The sequence below is a fragment of the Caloenas nicobarica genome, chromosome 18 (genome assembly GCF_036013445.1).
Source record: "Caloenas nicobarica isolate bCalNic1 chromosome 18, bCalNic1.hap1, whole genome shotgun sequence".
NCBI classification, from domain to species: Eukaryota; Metazoa; Chordata; class Aves; order Columbiformes; family Columbidae; genus Caloenas; species Caloenas nicobarica.
In genome coordinates, this window is record NC_088262.1 from 11,821,511 (window position 1) to 11,835,794 (window position 14,284).

Here is a 14,284-nt window from a genome sequence, read left to right on the forward strand (position 1 = left end):
CAACCCGTTGGGTAGGTGTTGTCCCAGCCCATGCACCACTCCAGAATGCTGTGTCATCCCAGGCTCCTTTCGATGCTCTCTGTTCACACCATCACAGCTTTCTAAATTGCTCTCTTTGCCCACTTCTCTCATGGCAAACTCCCTTTCTGTCCATTTTCTGAGAATGTTAGAATTTTCCTTCTCTCAGCACTGATTGTCTCATCCTTCAGAAAGAAGCTTGCTCAGCGCCTGCAGGAGTCAGAGGAGCAGATTGAGGCTGTCAACTCAAAGTGTGCTTCACTGGAGAAGACAAAGCAGAGGCTGCAGGGGGAAGTGGATGACCTCATGATTGACGTGGAGAGGTCGAACGCAGCCTGTGCAGCATTTGATAAAAAGCAGAAGAATTTTGACAAGGTTAATTCAAAGTGCCTGCCAGATCTGAACATCCTTAGACATTTGAAAGGCCAGGCGAAATTCTGAAATTATGGAAGTTCTGCCCTCACAGTAAGATAAATGACATTTTATCCAAAGCAAAGCTGTGGTAATGAGCACATAATGGGACACATAGTAATGATGATGTCACAGCGTGAGTAACTCCAGATGACCACAGCAAACAATAAAGTTGTTTTCTGATAGTTTTTAGAAGTGTTAAGTCATCACAAGGGAGATTGGGAGGATCTATACCTAGTTTTTAATCAAGCAAACTGAGCAGGTATTCACATGCAAGCTAACAAGCCCTGACTTGTAATTGGGTTAGTTCCAGCCTTCACTGCCTTTAATAACATTTAAAAGAATCAACACTGTTTGACCAAGTGATGTTGCACAGCCTTTTCCCTAGCCCAGCCTGGTGTGAGTGAATTAGGTGAATGTGCTAAAAAAGATGCCCCATAGGGCTGTGGTACCAAATTCAGGAGGCAATCAGTAGAACATGATCTTTCTTGGTGGGCTCAGACAACCTCATTCAGAATAACCACACTGTGTCCAGGCTGGTGTCAAACCAAACTCCTGCCTGAGAGCTTGAGGTATGTACTAGTGCTGGCTGAAGAGGATAATTTGAGTAGCTTCCACCAAAACAGCAAGAGTATGTATCACGATGAATTGATTGTCACAGACAGAGAACAGTCCAAAGTAAAAGACCATAAGATGGGCCATGCCTTTGGGGTTCTTGTCCTGTAAATGTGCAGAGACAGGAGTGTTGCAGAATGGGTCATTCCTATGCTCCTGTCACTCCAGGTCCTGGCTGAATGGAAGCAGAAGTACCAGGAGAGTCAGGCTGATCTGGAAGCTGCGCAGAAGGAGTCTCGCTCGCTTAGCACTGAGATCTTCCGGATGAAGAATGCCTATGAAGAAATGCTTGACCAGGCTGAGACTGTCAGACGGGAGAACAAGAACCTCCAGCGTAAGTTCAGATCACTATCAGCTGGGATCTACCATGAGTCCTAAGATGCTTTCATGTTTCTGGGCTACCAGAGCTCTGCCTCTTTCTAGGGTTTTGTTTTTCATGATTTTTGCCCAAAGCTCAGGTTAGGCAACTTTTTTTTCTGGTCCCCTGTAAGCACACACCTACAGCTCATTACAGCATTCTACTTCCTCATGGTATTCCCCCATCTTCATACCTTCATAATTCCATTCATGGACAGGGACCAATTAACTGAATGGACACAAATGATGATGAAACCAGAAACTTTTTTTTTTCATATTACTTCAGTCAGTGCCGTTAGAAAAAATCTGGAGGGCTGTCGTCTGTCTCCTGATTATTGGAGGAGCATGCAGCTGTGGCACAACAGATTGGTATTTAATAAGAAAACTAACTGTATAAAGGAAACACAATTCAGTTCCTTTTTGTGAGCTGATTGATCCCTGGGGAGTACCTAAGGATAAAGAGAGCACTCAGACAGGACTGTCTCTGGAGATGTAATTTCACTATCCATTGGAATCCGACATTATTCTCTCAGCTCACTCTGGGTGGTCCCACTCATTTTCAAGTTTCACATTGAAATGGAAATAGCAGATAATCAGAAATAAAGATTGCACACAAGACAAGACCTATTATTTCTCCTCACTGCTGCATTATCTCTTCTGTCCCTCCCATTGCCAAACAGCGACTGTATGTGCCATGGACAACATTATCTAAGATGACTTGAGTGAGTGTTTTCTGTGTTGCAGAGGAAATTTCTGATCTGACTGAACAGATTGCCGAATCTGGAAAAGTTAATAATGGACTGGAGAAAGCAAAGAAGCAAATTGAGCAAGAAAAGTGTGACCTTCAAGCAGCATTAGAAGAAGCAGAGGCAAGTATCCTCAATAAGGAGGCTTGTTTTTAGAGAGATCATGAATGGAGAAAATTTGGAGATTATATATTCCTGTTTATCACGACACTGTCATAAAGGTGTAGTATGGAAGCACAAGAAGACCCAACAGCACAGGAACTGCTCCTCTCCCGTACCAATGTGGCATTACTTGCTGTGCTATCATGCACAAAAAATCTCAGTCCCAGACTAAAATTGAGCTCATTTTGCACCACTTGTTTGAATTTGCTTCCATGAAAGGCTGAAGAAAGTTCATTTGTATTTCAAAACTCTGACAATTTTTGCTTTCCAGTCAAATTAATCAAGGATGTTTTCAGAGCAGGCCTAATCCGTACTTAAAAGTCTTCTTGATGTCACCTCCTGTTCAAAGAAAGCTGAATGCTGAAGATTATCTTTCTTCACTTCCCCTGTGTTCGGTGAATGGGAGTCAGTAAGACATTCAAAGAGGAGTCAGTTTGCAGCACAGGGGTTCTGACAAATACGGAAATGTTGCTGGTGATCAGCTAAATCTTGGAGGTGCCACTGATACACTGACATGCTTTGCTGACACACGTTGCATGCCAGGTCCCACAATTCCATTATTTCTGGGTCTTCCTTACTGTTTTTGGCTATCCCTCAGATCTTCATAACTTAAAATCTTACTTTTTTCCCAATCCATGCCAGATTGCAGTTCCTTCAGTTCCCTCTTGTCTGGGTTCTGCCTTTTGTGCCCTATTACCCTGTCTCTTAGAAAAGCTATTATTATTTCTGTATAACCATATCTAATTCTCCACATAATGTCTTTGAGAGCATTTAACGGAGCTGCACATGGCATACCTAGGGCATACCTCAAACACAGAGTCACAGACTTATCTTAAGTTGGAAAGGATTTCTGGAGGCCTTTAGCCCAACCTCTGGCTGAAGGCAGGGCTAATTTCAAAGTTACATTAGGTTGCTCTACGCCTTGTCTAATCGGTCTTTATCATTTCCAAGGATGGAGATAGTACTGCCCAACAACCTTTTCCATTGCAGCATCGCTCTCATGGGAAAATTTTTTTATCCTTATATGCAGTCAGGATTTCCGTTGTAGCAACTTTTCATTGTTGCCTTTTGTCTTTTTGCTGTCCACCATCAAGAAGAGCCTCGCCTTATTTGTTCTGTAACTCTCCTTAGGTAGAAAAAGAAGTAAAAAACAACTGACACATGTCTAATCTTTAGATCTCAGTATATGGGCAGGTAGTAGGAGCAAGAGTTATAGTGGCCATGCAAATCCATCTGCTCTAATTTATGCATCTAAATGTCATCAGTCTAATCCTGAATTAGCCACCATAGGCTCATCCTAGAATCAAAATGGAGAAATAAGCATCTCTGGAGGGTCTGTTCTTAAAAGGGATGCCAAGGCTACATCAACTGTTTCATTCTCTGGATGTGCTTATTTCTGTCCACTGGTTGCAAAGACCCAGCCTCGGGCTTTTAAGTCCTAGACATCTGAAGCTGGAGAATATGAGGGTCAGAGTGAAAAAGCTGTATGGAAGGGGAACATGCCCACATAGTCACTTGGGTGGGACTAAGTGCAGAGCCCCTAAGCAGAATTCAGCATGGAGATGCAAGAGAAGGCAAGCTTCTTCTGAGCATGAGGCTTGGCTATCATATTTTATGTTTCCGAATGTTTTGCTTTCTCTGCAGTGTCATTGCAGCCCTCAGTGCCCAGACATTGTGGCACTGGAGGCATTTTCCCAAGGAGTCCTATTCCTAAATTCCTGATTAATATCCAGCTGAGGTGTAATGACTCTCGGGTATAGGAATAGCAGCCAGCTTTTTCACAGCTAGGCTTTTTCTAAAGGCCCACAGTAAGGCAAATATATCTGCATTACTGGCTGCAAAGTGCCAAAATTCTGCACGGGCATTTCCCCGTAGTGGACACTACAGAGATAAATTATTTCAACCCTGGCAGGGCTCTTTAGAATATGAAGAGGGAAAAATCCTACGTGTTCAGCTGGAGCTGAACCAGGTGAAGTCAGATGTTGATAGAAGGACTGCAGAGAAAGATGAGGAAATTCAACAGCTGAAGAGGAATCATCAGAGGGTATTAGAGTCTATGCAGACCACGCTGGATGCTGAGATCAGAAGCAGAAACGATGCTTTGAGGCTGAAAAAGAAGATGGAGGGAGATCTGAATGACATGGAAATACAGCTGAGCCATGCCAACCGTCAGGTAGCAGAGACACAGAAGCACCTCAAAGCCGTGCAAGGACAACTCAAGGTAGAGACCACAAGGGCTACTGTCCTACAGGTCTTTTTCGCTCAATCTGCTTGCTTCTGAGTCTCACGGCGCTTTCACTTTCAAAGGATTCCCAGCTCCATTTGGATGATGTTTTGAGAGAGAATGATGACCTGAAGGAGCAGCTTGCTATGGTAGAGCGTAGGAACAACCTGATGACAACAGAAATGGAGGAGATGCGGGCTGCTATGGAGCAGACAGAGCGAGCCCGGAAAGTTTCCGAGCAGGAGCTGACGGATGCCAGCGAGCGAGTGCAACTTCTCCACTCGCAGGTATTTGGTGTGTCCTTTACAATAGACATGTGAGTGTGGCATGAAATGGGGTGGGAATGACCTGTCTTTGGGCTGTCCCAACAGAACACAAGCCTCCTCAACACCAAAAAGAGACTGGAAGTGGACATCAGTCATTTACAGAATGAAGTCGAAGACAGCATTCAGGAAGCCAGGAATGCAGAGGAGAAAGCAAAGAAAGCAATCACAGATGTGAGTCCTCTTGCTTGCCTATCTTCCATTCTATACTCCTGCAGTCACTTTAGAAAGGCAATTATTCAATGTAGGAACAGAAAACATTGGTGACACAATCCCTCCCACATGGGCCTCACACAGCCTCTGCCTACTGCTTGCCACAGAAGACCCCTTCAGTCTAGTCATCTGCTCATGTTCTGCTAGCAGTCTGTATCGGAGAGGCGCCCTGTCTGCCCTTCCCCATATCCACATTCACTTTTGCTTCCAGGATAAATGTAACAGACAGGATAGAACAGGTGGTGGCAAAATTGTAATAGGAAAAGAGTAGTCTGAACCAAGCCCTGTTTAGATACAGCACAGAAAAGCAGAAATTTAGACTAAAATCACGCATGTTTCTATACAAATGTTACACATGTAAGAAATAAAAACAGAGAATGGAAATGTCTTATTTAAACACGGCTACAGTTCCACAGCATCAGAAGAAACAAGTCTTAGGACTATACGGGAAAGGTATATGAAAAAGAAAAACGAAATGGCTATGCTATTGCACAAAGTCATGGTGTGCCTGGGCCTGCAGTGCTGTGTCTAGTCCTGGCTGCGTGACAGTGGCAGCATGGCAGGTCCCCCTCTGCCCTGTCACACCGGTGACAGCTATCCATCCCGGGTTCCAAAGATCTCAGCAGGCACAAGCTTTTCCTTGCAGTTCAAGATACTCAAGGTCATTTCATGGTCAAAAACTGCTTAGGAGTCTGACTCTTTGACAAATTTAGGCACAAAATAGCCAGATACCCAAAATTTTTGGGACTCAGAGATGCAGAGCACTAGCTGGTAATAATCCAAGATGCCCCTAAATTCCACTGACTCTTCAAAATGAAACTTTGGTATTAAGTCATTTGCATGAATTAATTATTTTTTTCTTGTCATCGGCCCTGCTTGTTCTGCAAGGAAGAGTAGTTTTAGAAATACAGATACTGAGAAACAGTGATCCTCTTTATATGACAGACCCTTAGCACAGCCACGGGCACTGTCTGAGTGAAGCTGGTGTTGCTACCAGGGAGAGTGCAGAACTGCCAGGGACAGGGAAGCACATCCATAACATAACTGTGCACCGCAACCAGGCAGCCATGATGGCAGAAGAGCTGAAGAAGGAGCAGGACACCAGCGCCCACCTGGAGAGGATGAAAAGGAATCTGGACCAGACGGTGAAGGACCTGCAGCTCCGTCTGGACGAGGCTGAGCAACTGGCACTGAAGGGTGGAAAGAAGCAACTTCAGAAACTGGAGGCGAGGGTATGGTGAAGACTAGGGTAGGCTAAGGCAGTCAAGTTCCTGATTGGGCCCTTGGTTGCTGGAGCCTCTTGGGAAGGCTACAACAGGGACAACCTCAGGTATCTCCAGCAGGTTTGATGAGAGTTACACTGAGTAGTCAAATGTTGCACTGTGGGTGAGGAGCTTGAGAATGACCTCATAAAAAATGAGTGGGCAAAAATGGTGGCAGATAGACACCATGGTAGACATACATAGTAACTTATCTAGGGAAAAATAATTTAAAACTTACTTACTTGGAGATGAGCTTGGAACTAGCAATTACAGCTCAGCCAGGACATCTCAGTCTCATCCATGACAGGCCCCAGAAACTGTTTGTTCGATGTGCAGTAGAAGGGAAAACTCAAAAGAGAAAAAAAAATTGGGCTTCATTAGGAAAGGCACTAAGAACAAGACAGCGAGCATCACTTGTCACTGTATTAAATGTACCACATGCAGTTCTGGTCTCTGCAAGTCAAGAAGCACCTGACAGTTAGAGATGTGTCCAGCAAATAGCACCTGAGTGGGTGGAACCTTATGAGGAGGGACAAACAAGGCTGGGACTCTTCTGTTTGGAGAGGAGGTGGCTGAGGGGGGTATGTACCGAATCATGACAGCAATGATGTGTTCTGAATGGTTATTCATCAAAATGCATAATATGAGAAGAGCACAAGATGCAGATCAGGACGTCTTCATCTGGAGGTCAGTTTAAAAGAAATAAAAGTAAGCACTTTACAGAGTGGGCACTGAGATTCTGGGACCTGCTGCCATGGGAGGCTGTAGAGGCAGCTGGTAGAAGGTTCAACAGGGGATTAGAAATCAGCAGGTTTATAGACATACTAAGGGAACAGGCACAGAAAAGCCACCTTACACCTCTAATCTAATGACTGTGGAAGCTGGACAAGTGTGAGGAGAGTAGACAGGGGCCAGGTTTCCAAGCTGTCCCTAAATACTATGTGCTGCTGCCACTCCCAGAGGCAGAGCATTGGGCTGGATGGACTGTTGTCTGACCCACTTATTGCACTCTTCAAATATTCCTGTTCCAAAATACAGGGAATTAGTGTCTCTTGGCTTTGGAAGGGAATATCCACACAGTAATAAAAACATCAGTGTCCAGGTTTGACTTATATAAACTACAGAAGAGGCATGGAGCTATGGGAGGTTGTTGAAGGCTATTCAGGAGGATGAGCTGGGCTTGAAGATTACAAACGAAACAGATTTTCCCCATTTACCTGGTGAACATTGATAGAACCCTCCCCTGTTTTACTTTCCTCTTCTCTGACAGGTTTAAGCCTAATTTTGATTATAAATGTCCCAGTTCTGCACAGCTAAGTTCCTTCTATAAATAACTACAGATTCACACACTATGTCACAACTAATATAGCATGGTGAGCAGTTTTTAGCTAGTCTAGCCCCAAGAAGCAGCTGCAGGAAGCTGCCCCCCTTGCCGTCTTCACCGTGATACTGTGTTTCAGATTAATGAGTTAGAAAACGAGCTTGATGCTGAGCAGAAACGAGGAATAGAGTCATTGAAAGGTGTTCGCAAGTATGAACGAAGGCTGAAGGAGCTCACTTACCAGGTATTTCAAATCCTCTGCCCTCTTACGTGCATCACCTCAGTCCATCTTCTAAAGCTGATTTGATTTTCAATTCCCACAGTCTGAAGAGGATAAGAAAAATATTCTCCGGCTCCAGGACCTGGTAGACAAGCTGCAGCTAAAAGTGAAAGCATACAAGAAACAGGCAGAGGAAGCTGTAAGTGCAAGACTCTCTTCAGATCCTTGTGGGCCCTGGGTGGAGTTTTCTAAAAGGTCTAGGCTCCGAAGTTCATTAAAACAACTGAATACTCACTTTGACAGGGTAGCAATGGCCACTGCCTTCAAATATTCCTTATGTAATAAAGACTTATGGCTCACAACAAAGCAGGCACAGCTGTAATTATCCTGGAGTTGTTGCATTTCTGGAGCCACACTAGCCAATTTTCCCAGCTGGAACTGAGCAGGACTAATTGTTCTGTCCCCTGCTGAGTGTTCCTGTTGCTGACAATACTAGATAGAAATGCAGAGAGTGCTGGCAATGCAGGGATGTAGTTGTGAGCAATGTTACTGTGGTGCAGCCACGGGGTGTTTGGTTAGCGGTAACAGGGCAACATCAGCTCGTGTCCATGTCACTGATGGCACTGCATGACTTTCAGGAAGAACAGGCGAACACTAATCTCTCACGATGCCGCAAGACCCAGCATGAGCTGGAAGAAGCTGAAGAACGAGCTGATATTGCTGAATGTCAGGTTAACAAGTTGCGAGCCAAAAGTCGTGATGTTGGAGGACAGGTGAGTTGGAGGGCTGCAGAGAAGGATCATTCCTATGCAGCAAGTGCCACAAAGATCCTTGCCCAAACACCTGGCAGCCACAGCTGTGTTCCTCCCACTCGTACACGGGAGTGTCCTCATAAAGGAAGGCCAGAAATTGGCACTTATTCAAAACCAGTGGGTTTTGAAAGGCCTTGAGGTGCCTCCCAAGAGACAGACCTGATGTGATCAACTCTAAGAATCCAGGTCTTTCAGCAGATTTGGGAGATATTGGTTCTTTGCCAGGAATGTGGCAGAACGTTTGCAATAGTCACAGACCTGAAGCAACCCCACAAATAATTCTGTTGTTCCAATAACCTCTACAATATCTTCCTTTTTTTAATATTTATATTATTTAGAAATCTGAGGAATGAGGCGTCCCTGACCTGAACTGCGGCAGGCTCCCCTACAATATAGACTGCAGTGCATCCAACAGAGATATTAATTACTTCCTTCGAGTAACTAGGTGTGCATGTAACTAATCTTTGACCTGGTCATATTTAGCCAACCCTAAGTAGAAGCTGTGAGAAATAAAAATAAACTTGGGTGATGCTCTGGTGACTGTACGGACTATCAATTTGTTATGAGATTGGCAGTGAGCATCTGTGAAAGGATGCAGCAGGTACAGCAGCAGTTTCGAAACTCCAGGTGATGTCCCGTGCAGGGAAAAGTGTTCCCAGGGCAATGGAAACACACTCCTCAGGTGTCCTCCATGGTTTAAACGTTCATGCTTGAGAGACGCTAACAATACATAAGAAAAATATAGAAAAGATATCTCTGTGAGGCTGTAGCGATACCTGTGACTTGAACTGCTCCGTTCTTCTGCCGGTGCAGCCCACGGGGAGCGTGTGTGCGGGGACCTGAGCGTGTGCGGGGACCTGAGCGTGTGCGGGGACCCGCAACTGCGCGTGTGCGTGTGCGCGTCAACATGTGCGCGTGTGTGTGCGGGACAGGGCCGGCACCGCTCCCTGCGGCGCGGGAGTGGAACCTGCTCGGTGTGCTCCGTGCCGGGTGTGTGCGGCTGAACCTCCGAGCCCCGCAGGCCGGCCCGCACGGTCCCTCTCCCGCCGCCTCCGCGCCCCCCGAACTCCCCGCCTGCGGGGCCGCGGGGGGCGGCGAGGCCCGGCAGGGGGCGGTGGGGACGGGGCCGCCGCCAGGCCGCGGCACCTGGGCCTGTTTCCGGGCCCGCCGGCAGGGGACGCTGCCGCGACGCAGCGGCGCCGGCGGAGGCGGGGCCGGGGTGGCGCCCAGTGCCGGGGCGGCCCCGCTGGAGGTTGGGCCGGGCCCAGGGGTTCGGGGCCGCCCGTCCGCGGTCAGCAGCCGCTTCCCGGAGCGGGGCCAGGGCCGAGCCCTCTGCTTGTCTCCGCCATCTCCAGGCTGCTCCCCTCCGGGACTCCGGGGTCGGGCTCTGGGCCCAGCACCGCCCCGAGGCCGCTGGTTCGAGCCCTGGTGTGCGGGGGGACGGCGTGCTCTGGTTCCTTGTCCTGCACGGGTCTTCACTGAGCCGCTTGGCATTGGCTATGTGAAAAAACGGAGAGTTTCTGGAAAGCAAAAATGTTCAGGAGCTCATTAACAGCTTCAGATTTTTCATCTTAGATGTCCAGATGTTTGCTGTCTGTAGGAGCCAGTCGTTGCCATGTGGTTGTGTTCAGCCAGGCTGTCGTGTCCAAGCAAGACAGTGGCTCTGGCCATTTTCTTGGGTCTCTTTTTTGCTGTCGGGCACAAGTGTCATCCCCACTCACCAGCCAGTCCTTCCAGTCAGGTTCCTGCTTCCTCCCATTCAGCACTCGGTGACCCACTCTTCACATCCTGTTGATGCTCCTTCCTTCCATGCCATTCTTTTCTCGTCAATTCATCTGCATCGGTTGTTCTCTTGCATCATGTTCCATCTGAGTTTCTGTCCTTCTCCTGTGTTTCACACCCTGTCACCAGGGCTGGCTGTAACCCACGTGCCTCCTCACGGGTCATCCTCCCCTTCGCATTCAGGGTCCCTTGTGCCAGTCGTACCTCTCTGATGTTCTGCCTGCTAATGCCCCATCAGACAGTGATCTACGGCCACTGCCTGTCAAGCTGACAAAAATCGTCTTATTGTTCCTTTTCACCTGCTCCATGACTACCCGACATCATTTGCTCTAGCTTGCGCATCCTTCACCATGGCATCTCTGTTGTCAGAGATGGATGTGGACAGCCCAGTCGCAAACACAGCAAGTCACTGTGTCCAGCCCCCCCAAACTGGCAGGTCCTGCCCACACTCTCACATGACATGCTCTGGTTTTCATTGCACAGCTGTGCACATTAGGACCATGTCTGCCCCAGCCAACAAACAGTGCTGTGATAAGCACAATGCTAGCAGACAAATCAGTAGATTAGCAGGGCTGATCATTTTGTTAAGTACAAACCTGTTCTCAGTACTTTTATTTGTGCATAAAGGAAGAAAAATGGCTCAAAAGCTGGCTGGACATGGTCATGGACAACCTGCTTGTGGTAGTACTGCTTGTGCAGAGAATTTGGACTAGGTCACCTCCAAGGTTCCTTTCCAACCTCAGCCATTCTGTGATTCTGTGATTCTGATTTTATCTATTGATTTTAACATTCTGTCCATCTTCAGCCACTCAGCTTCACTTTCACATGAGCATGCTTCCTTTCATGTATTAGTACCTCTGACTTGCTTATTGCCTAACATCTTGAAGAAATTTTTAAATTTCTAAATAAATTATTTATTTATTTATTGTGTGCCTGTTTTATGGGTATGGTCTATATATCTGGAGTTGTCTTACATTAGTAGGGTATGTCACAATTTGTTTTAAACTTTCTTAATCATCTTAATCTGCATCCCCAGAGACAGGGGCAGCGGAGAACGTGAGAACATTGTAACCTTTTCGTTCCACAGTGTTGGACAAAGTGCCACAAAGAAGAACCTTCCCTGCTAGCCAGAGATGCTCACTTGATTTTCAGAAACTCTTCTTTCTACACTCATTCTGGCCACAGGAGAATTTCTGATAAAATCTTCTGGATATTTCCTTCCTTTCAGCTATTTCCTAAGCACCCAAACCTTGCTAGATACATGAAGTGAAGATCATCATGATTTTTTGATACTAATATGGATCACTGCCCCAGACAGTCCCTACAGCCAAACTTCACTGTCATTTGGGCAGCTCCAGGTCCAGATGTGGCTTGCAGGGTGCTAGGAACAGTGACCCTACTTTTTCCCAGCCACCCACTGCAGTTGGCAGAGATGCAGAGTAGCCTGGAAATACATGGGAAAGAGCTGGAGAGAGTCATATGTGGGGGCTGAGAAGAATGTGGGAGGTGGAAGAGTCATCAGGTGGATCTTCATTGGAAGCTGGAGTGAGGAAGAGGTTGTCCTCAGTGAGTAGCACTGTGCTGGGTCTCTGTCAGAAGCACGTGGTGGACTTGTGGTGCCCGTCTGCAGGGACAGTTTACTGCCAACCTGTTGTTTGTAGACGTGTGTCAGAAACAGCAGATTTTAAACGTTAAAGCTGTCAAGGGAAAACTAATGCTGAGTTTCCAAGAGTTTATAGGATCGAATCCTCATCTTCAATACTACTCAGGATAAACTTAGTTCTTGCCTAATTCTTAGAGACTTTCCTGTATGAGTCATTGTTCATGAGAGAATAGCAGCTTTATACACAGATGGTTGCAGAACAGAGACACCATTGAGAGGAAAACACTGAGACATCTATGTCCTGCAGATACAGGCACACACATATACATAGATCAACAACTTTATCCACAGAAAGCAGTCAGTCCTGCTCAGTGTGTTCAGGCAGAATCTCTGCTCTTTCATGACATAAGAAATCCCTGATGGAATTCAAGTAATGAACAATTCATGCTGAAGAGGGAAGCTTAGTGTCAGTGAAATATCAACGTCCAAACTAGCACATCCAGAGGGAGGTTGGCTGGAGGGCTGCCTAGCTGGATTGCTCTTCTTAGCTGGCCAGAAGCCCAGTTCTTCATGGGATCAAAAGAAAAGATCAGATGTTCTGGGACCCAGCAAACTGTTGTAGATGATCTGGCAAATCCGGATCATACCACGAAGACGGATGCTAAGCCAGAGAGGAGGAGGTTTGAAGGAGGGTTTAGGTGCTTTCATCAGAATCCTCTTGGGATGTTTTTCTGCTTTTCCAGTGCCTCTCCATATGATCTTGTGCCTTAAGACCCTTAAAGTAACTGGTTCATGTAGGTTCATGCCCACATTTCCACATGCAGGTAACTTTCAGTTCAGTGGTTCAGGTTTGGACATCAGTGCAACTATAACAGTATGAAGGTCACTGTGGGCAGGTTGTGCCTATGATTGTGGGCCAGAAATGCCTCAGATGAAACAGGCAAGGGACAGATTCCAAAATATAGTGCCTGCACTGGAAACCTTTGCTACAGAATTTTATGGATGCCAAAAGTTTGCATGGGCTCAAAAAATAGCTGCCCTAAATAATGAAATGAGCTATTAAACACAAGATTCCACCTCTAGCTGGGGAAGACCTGAGCTACCATCTGCTGGAAATCAAGAGGATGTTCTGCAGAAATAGCTCTCTGCACCTGTTCTTTTCCCTAGCCTTCTGCTATCATATATTGCTGAAAACAGGATAATAAGCCAGACAGACCTGTGGTATGATCCAGAATTATTTGTCTTATGTTGTTATGTTATGTTAACTTAGAAGTTAAGACCTAAATGACCACAGCTTGCTTGCTACTGAAGGATATTATTTATAGATAATGCCTTTCTTCCTTTCAATGGCTTTTCCATTTAGCATGGAATAGTTAAACATTCAGTAAAGAAAATTAGGTAACCTAGTGTTTATAGAGCTGGAAGAAGAGATGACAAGGCTATAGCATCTGCTCTAATGCATACAAATGCTCAGGAATCATTGAGGTGGTCTAGAGTCAGGCTGGTCCTCTTCTTTGCGAGCATACTGGCCACTGTGACACGCCCTGGATGTGCCGTGCAGTTTAGTTTGCACCAAGAGGAATAGCAGCTGGATGGATGGCGGGGAGCTCTCTCCTGAAATTCTGTAGCCAGCTGCTGGGAGTGAGTTGTTGTGACTTAAACTTTCCAGAGCCCCAGGGAGAGAGAAATGAACACTGAACTGCTGGAGAGAAGGCATGGCATCACCATTTCAAACAAGGGGCTTGTGACAACTGGCTGCTGTTGACACCTAAGTCTAAGGCGAAGAGTCAGAGTTATGAGTCACATTTATATGACCAAATATGTGCCTGTCATGTAACAGGGTGGGACCTGCCCTGCCCCTCAGTAGGAAATATGTTGACTGGAAGCAGGCTGATGTTATCGGAACAGCTCGTTATTCTCAGCCTGCTGCCAAGAAAGGAGGTGAAGGGAAGCAGTCATCTCTCCAGGTGAATTATCCTGGCAGGCAAATCCAGTTTAGTCTCAGGTGAATCACCACAAGTTGTTTGTTCGTGTCATATCACTGTCCATATAAAGACAGAGACTACATTTTTTTATGTCTAACTCTAAAATAGTAGGTACAGCTCTGGGCACTGTTATGACAAAGATGACTAAACCTGCCTTGGAACATCACTAAGTTTTACAATGGCCACAGCCAGGCAGAGCACTGCCTGTCCTTATTTTCATGATTGACCTT

The 14,284-nt window shown here is 46.2% G+C and overlaps 1 pseudogene; it reads left to right on the forward strand.

The window, feature by feature from the left end:
- The window catches only part of LOC135995934 (myosin-4-like), a 32,667-nt pseudogene extending 23,855 nt beyond the window's left edge, over window positions 1–8,812 (forward strand).
- The last annotated feature ends 5,472 nt before the right edge of the window (window positions 8,813–14,284 follow it).